Consider the following 6,618-nt stretch of genomic DNA (forward strand, 5'->3'; position numbering starts at 1 on the left):
CTATCTCTAACACACTACTCAAATATGAATGCATCGACAGGTTGTTTAATGGGAGATGGTGTTTGCTTTGAATTATATAAACGACCAATTTGAGAAATATGAACAGTTATGCAATACATTCGATAGAATTGTTTCTTTTATTTTTTGTTTTATTTAAACCCAACACCGTCATTCCACCCCGTTAAGACAGATGACGTTCATAACCAACTCGATGTCATAGCACTGCAATGAAGCAATCAGCCGTACTCAAACATCTCCTCTAAACTTCTATCAAAGAAACATAATAAATTTGTCAACACCCATTGCTTTGTGAAAGTCGATGCGGAGCCATTACGTAGTGTTTGCGACAGTCCATCGGTCTTGTCTGGTTTGGAGACTGCTGTCTGGCATGGGTAATTGAACAGCCTGCGCCTCGAAACAGGGTTGCCGGGCAACTGGGATGACTCATGTTTTATGGTGGTCTGTGTTGTGAAGCACCGGCGTTGTAACAGGCGGGTCTGTGTCTCTGTCTGTGACATAGGCTACAGGCTCTACACACATGGAGCGCTGTTGTCTTGGTAGTTAAATAGTGCGGCTAAGGTTACGCGACACTCAATAGAAATCCACGACACTCTCGCTATTGTCTTGCGTATCCTTCTGACAGCATGTCAATAGCCTATCTTCAGTAGCAGAGTTTACCCTTAAATGCCTAACATGAGTGTTATCATTCTTCCTGGTTTTATAAAGTGCAATATACAACAATAAGTAGCCAAATAACGAACAGCAAAATATGTGTGTATGCAAATCTCATTGGCAGCATCGCCTTTATCAGTGTCTTTGTTCATTACTTTCCTGAAGCAAGGCTGTGTGCAGCTGTTCATACTGTCTGAGTCAACTGGGAGTTTGAATCCTGTCATGGCTGTTTATATAAGCAAGCCCATGTTTCCTGTACACACTACCTTTCCAGGTGACTTTTCTAGTTGTCTGTGGACGTAAGAGAGGGGTTGAATCTGGACATACCGGGGATGACCTGACTTTCTGGTTTAGGGGTTTTGCTTTGTCATTGCTGCCTTCCAGCATCCATGCGATGGACTCAGTTACTCATGGTGTTTACCCTGTGTGGGGGGTCTCTAAGGTAGGGGTGGTGGTGGGGTGGGTGGGGTGGTCATTGGTTTTATCAGGGTCACCGCTTCCTGCATGTGTGTGTGTGTCATACTGTGAGACAAATAAACATTTCTCCTTCTACACGAGTGTGACTTGACTTCACATTAGAGACGGAATGAGGATGGAGGAGTTTGTTATCGTGTGTTAGAACCCCCTCCCCTTCTGGAATGGCTCTTAAATAACCCTGAGATCTCGTCTCTGAGCTCCTGCTCTGTGTGGAAGACTCCTGCTCTGAGTTGGGACGACCACAGCTGGGGGCAGAGAGGAAGGGAGGGAGGGGGGAAGAAGAGAGGGAGGGAGAGAAAGGAAGAGGAAGAGGACAGAGAGATGAGCACAGAGAGATGAGCACAGAGAGATGAGCACAGAGAGATGAGCACAGAGATGAGCACAGAGAGATGAGCACAGAGAGATGAACACAGAGAGATGAGCACAGAGAGATGAGTACAGAGAGATGAGCACAGAGAGATGAACACAGAGATGAGCACAGAGAGATGAGCACAGAGAGATGAGCACAGAGAGATGAGCACAGAGAGATGAGCACAGAGAGATGAGCACAGCTGCCATGGAGCTGGGAGTAGTTTTCCATCACACACTACCTGGAGAGAGCAGTATTGCCACCACACACAAACAGGAGGAGAGGAGGGGCGAGGAGAGGAGAAGAGGGGAGGAGAAAGCGAGAGAGATAAGCGAGAGAGGATGGGGAGCTGGTTCTATGGCTGTACAGAGTTTGTGATCAGTTGACTCTGCAAACAGACCTTGTTCAGATTCCCTCTCCTGTCCAGACACGCTCTGGTAACATCAGCCTCCCAGCAGCATGTCCGACACGGGCTGTGCGTGCCAGCCGCACAATGCAAGCGTGGACAGGAATATTTACAGACGTATCCCTGCACTCGCAGAGACAATGGTTGTTGTGTCCGCAGGTTCCTCCGGGGTCACAGGCCAGGAGGATCCTCAGGGCTCCGTACAGGAACGTGTGCTCGGAGAGGAAGTGGGTCTGTAGAGGAAGTGGGTTTTATAGAGGACTGGATCAGAAGGCTCCAGTCCTCTAACCCTGGGAGGGTTATGGGGCCTATTCAGGCCGAGAAGGGAGGGGTCATGACCTTGGTACAGGCCTCCAGGTCAACGTATCCCCCCCCCCGCCCCCCTCAGTCCGGGTGTTCTGTTTACTTGTTGGGGGCTGAGGGTGTGTAACTGTGGTGAACACACAGCCACTGTTTATTGACTGCTCTATAAGAGCAGGGTCACGGGAAGGTCATGGAACATGCTCAAACACAACCTTCCCAGAGTGGGAGGAGCCAGGGTACCGAGACAACGACAGGTCTGACTCAACAATGAGGTGACACTACGGGATGGAAATTCCCCAGCAGAGGGCATAGAAAAGAGTGTGTGTTCCATCAGGGTACCGTAATCATGACTAAGATTCATTCATGAATCCCAAGTGCATTGTAGGAAAAACGTGACTTTTTTCCATACACCTTAACAAAACGACAGATAGCGATCGACAGAAATGGAGAGACCCAGCCATGTTGTCACGGCAGCCATGTTGTCACGGCAGCCAATGGCAGCCAATTATTTCTTCACGAAACACATGGAGACCGGCACCAGTTCTGGCGGATGAAAGTTCATGAAAAAGAATGAAAAGGTAACAGTTCAGCCGGTGTCTTATTGGAAGAGTGTGAGGGCAGGACGCTGTGAGGAAGCTGCACGCGTGGGAAGTGGGGTGAGGAAACTGTAACACAACACTCACCTCAGACTGCTCTCTCCTGCCTCAGACTGCTCTCTCCTGCCTCAGACCGGTCTCTCCTGCCTCAGTCTGGTCTCTCCTGCCTCAGACCAGTCTCTCCTGCCTCAGACCGGTCTCTCCTGCCTCAGACCACTCTCTCCTGCCTCAGACTGGTCTCTCCTGCCCGGCCCGGAAACAAGCAGGACGATCTTACCCTCTGTTTACACACCTCCACCTGAAGCAAGATCCACTGTTAGGATAACCTCTTTGTATGTTTTCCTTTCCAGTGGAGTACCCCCTTTCTTGTTAACATCCCTGTTGTGATTTTCCTGGAATGTTCCGGACACTCCACACAACTGGCAGTGAATAAACTTTACATGACTAATGAGGGGAACGGAAGAGGCAGTAGAATGGCTATTGAATTGTGCCGGAAAGTTTCAGTTGTTAACTGGAGTCTTCACGTTAAGGTGAAGTAACGAGCAGTCAGCTTGGTCGCGGCTCCATTCAGCTCCACTCATCACAGGCTATAAAGTTCAGATTTATTCTGCGTGACTGCTCTGATCACACCCATGAAGGAGCAAGCAGTGATAATGATGCTTTTGTCTGTGGGCTCTGCCCGAGGGGAGAGGGAGAGGCAGAGAGAGAGAGAGAGAGAGAGAGAGAGGGAAAGAGGGAGAGGGAAAGAGGGAAAGAGGGAGAGAGATAGGGAGAGATAGGGAGAGAGGGAAAGAGGGAGAGGGAGAAAGCACAGGAGGGCTAGGAATCACTGTCTTAAAATCACCCAGCTCATCTTACACATCTCTTCTCCCACAATGCACTGGGCCTCCGTGCAGGTCTCTGCTCTTCGCTCAGCAGACAGAGATGGGAACGAGGTGGAGGAGGCCGAACTCAGGACCTTCAGTTAACAGCTACAGGATGCAGCTTTGAGAGAGTGGGCTTTCTTCGTTTTTCAGCCCTGTGTACAATCCAGCACATGTTAGTATTCAGCACCAGGAGCCTGCTGGAGGGAGGGGGGGGGCTGACCTTCAGCAGGCAGGCCCCCCCAACCCCCCTCCCCCCAGCCCCCCCAGCCCCCTAGGCCCCCCGTATAGCCTCCCAGGCCCCCCAAGGCATTCTGACAGGCTTCCTGGAAATCACCCAGGGACGCTGTCATGGTGCCACCCATTAATAGAGCACTTTCCTCTGGGATTCTGGATCCCCCCCCCACACCCCGCCAGGCCCCGCCCCCACACCCCGCCAGGCCCCGCCCCCACACCCTGCCAGGCCCCAGGCTGTTTCTCACAGGATGACAGACACGTTAAGGGACTCCGTTCTGTTGCCAATGCAGAGTGGAATCTCCAGGTCGTCCTATTAATAGCGAGGTGAACATGGTTGTCGACGCGTTGGTGATGCTGTTTACACGCGAGGGCTCGTGTTGTTGTCACCGCCACAACTCCTGACTCTACCTGTTCTCCTTACACTTCTGTTTCACATGTCAACTCACAAAGTACACACACACAAACAGAGAGAGATGAAAGATACAGAAAGAGAGATAGAGAGAAAGATACAGAGACAGAAAGAGAGAGAGAGACAGAGAGAGAGAGTATTCAGGCGAGGCAGCTGTCCTCATCACCAGTAAGACTAGCCGGGGGATCTCAGGACCCTCCTTAAATACACACACAGGCTGAGCTGTTCTGGTGAAGCCGGGCCAGGGTCAACCTCAGAGAAGAGAACACACACACACACACACACAGAGCAAACATACACACACACAGAGCAAACATACACATAACTAGAGGACATCCCTGCTCACCTTCATATAACTCACACACCTCACAGCTCACATTCCAGCTCTGGGGACAGCTCAGTACTAGAGCATTATCACCCTCATGGTCTGTGCTTCCATGTCCAGAGAGGGAGGGACACGAGGGGGGGGGGGGGGCGTGTTCAGTGATTGGTGCTCCTGGAGGGTCAGGTTGAGAGGAGATTTGACCTTTGACCCGGGAGGTGTTGAGGAGAGATCAGGTCACGGTTCTGCACGCAATGTTCTCACATCACCGCAGAGATCTGATGAAGAACTGATCTTGGATCGGTGTCACTTGCTGATTTCAGGATGTTCCAGTACGTGTGATCCTTGCTTCACTTGCTGACATGATGTATGCAGTTGTTGTTGATTCTGAGTAAAAAAACAAAGTTCCTTCTTGCGTTCCACCACATTGCTCCGCTTAGTATAAACTCAAATGCATCCCATAATTACACCCTGGGTAACCAGATTCCAAAAGAGATGGTATTTAAGAGAGCTTAGCAGCTTTGTGGCCAGGAGGCCCAGCCCTGAGTAGCCTAACCCTGGACCAGACAGCTGCTCAGCTGTGCTGCAGGACAGGGATGAGCATCTGCTCAGCAGGGCTTCTATCTTCTTCCCCTCTGTGGTCAAGCTGGAGCCGCAGGCTTCCTCCCTCGAGGGATGGAGGGGTTGAGGGGAAGCGTGTGTCTGTGTGTGTGTGTTGGGACAGGGTGGGTGTGTGTGTGTGTGTGGGAGGGGGGGGATCGGGGTCTCTGGACACGTGGCTCATCAGAGGACGAGAGCCCCTGGGACAGTCGTGTCCCTCAGTGGCACTTGGCTCCACGCCTCCAGACTCCAGTGGCCATAAACAAACTGTGCTGAAAGCTGCTGGCTGGCTCCCAGACACGGAGAAGGAGCTGGCCGTGCCCCAGATCCACCCCGCAGGGCCAGGCTGCAGGCCCTCCAGAGCCCTTCTAGGGCCAGGCTGCAGGCCCTCCGGGGCCCTGCCAGGGCCAGGCTGTGGGGAAGCTGGGACCAGGAGCTGACAGGCATCAATGGATGAGGAATGAAACTGGCATGGATCCTGCCGCAGACAGTCAGTGTTTCCCCTGGAGGATGAAGAAAGTACCTGTCTGTCTCTGACATCCATCCATCTACTTACCGCAGATTTTCTGTAACCCGGATGAGGGAACACTCCCTGTGTCTCCAGCCTGCTGTCCTAGTGATTGAACTGTTGTTCCCTCTAGTAATGATTTGGTGATTTGTGACACACACACACACCACTCTGGCTAGGAGAGTCAGGCTCTATTGCCACTGTAATAAGCCTCTCTCAGAGAGCTCTCTGGTACAGGAAGTCTCTCTAAGACAGCTCTCTGGTACAGGAAGCCTCTCTCAGAGAGCTCTCTGGTACAGGAAGTCTCTCTCAGACAGCTCTCTGGTACAGGAAGCCTCTCTCAGAGAGCTCTCTGGTACAGGAAGTCTCTCTCAGACAGCTCTCTGGTACAGGAAGCCTCTCTCAGAGAGCTCTCTGGTACAGGAAGCCTCTCTCAGACAGCTCTCTGGTACAGGAAGTGTCTCTCAGACAGCTCTCTGGTACAGGAAGCCTCTCTCAGAGAGCTCTCTGGTACAGGAAGTCTCTCTAAGACAGCTCTCTGGTACAGGAAGCTTCATTCCCACTGTGATGGGGATGACAATCGTTTCTAATGATGTAGTTCAGTAATACAGTCTCACAGACCTGAGCTGTGAAGGCATTTATGATGATCTAAGAGCCGGATTACAACATGAAGCCTTCTGAGTCCAGCCTCTCTAAACGGCTCTAATCTCTTCAGCATTCTCCTGTAAGACATGCTTTATTGTATTAATGTTTTTTAAACTATGCATTTACAAACAACACAAATGTCATGTCCCTGATGGATTTCTGGTTTATTCAATAAACATTGACTGTATAATGCAATATAGGATTTTATTAAGTCTATAATGTCTAATGTGT

At 50.9% G+C, this 6,618-nt stretch overlaps 1 protein-coding gene across 1 annotated transcript in view; it reads right to left on the minus strand.

Annotated features, from left to right (window-relative positions):
* Positions 1 to 6,539: 6,539 nt before the first annotated feature.
* dpt (dermatopontin) overlaps positions 6,540 to 6,618 on the minus strand; it is a 5,397-nt gene continuing 5,318 nt past the window's right edge. Inside the window, exon 4 of the mRNA XM_067229989.1 lies at positions 6,540 to 6,618. This exon is cut by the window's right edge and continues 171 nt beyond it. The gene's annotated coding sequence lies outside the window, so the exon portion shown is untranslated.

Source organism: Osmerus mordax, chromosome 26 (genome assembly GCF_038355195.1).
Source record: "Osmerus mordax isolate fOsmMor3 chromosome 26, fOsmMor3.pri, whole genome shotgun sequence".
Taxonomy (NCBI): Eukaryota; Metazoa; Chordata; class Actinopteri; order Osmeriformes; family Osmeridae; genus Osmerus; species Osmerus mordax.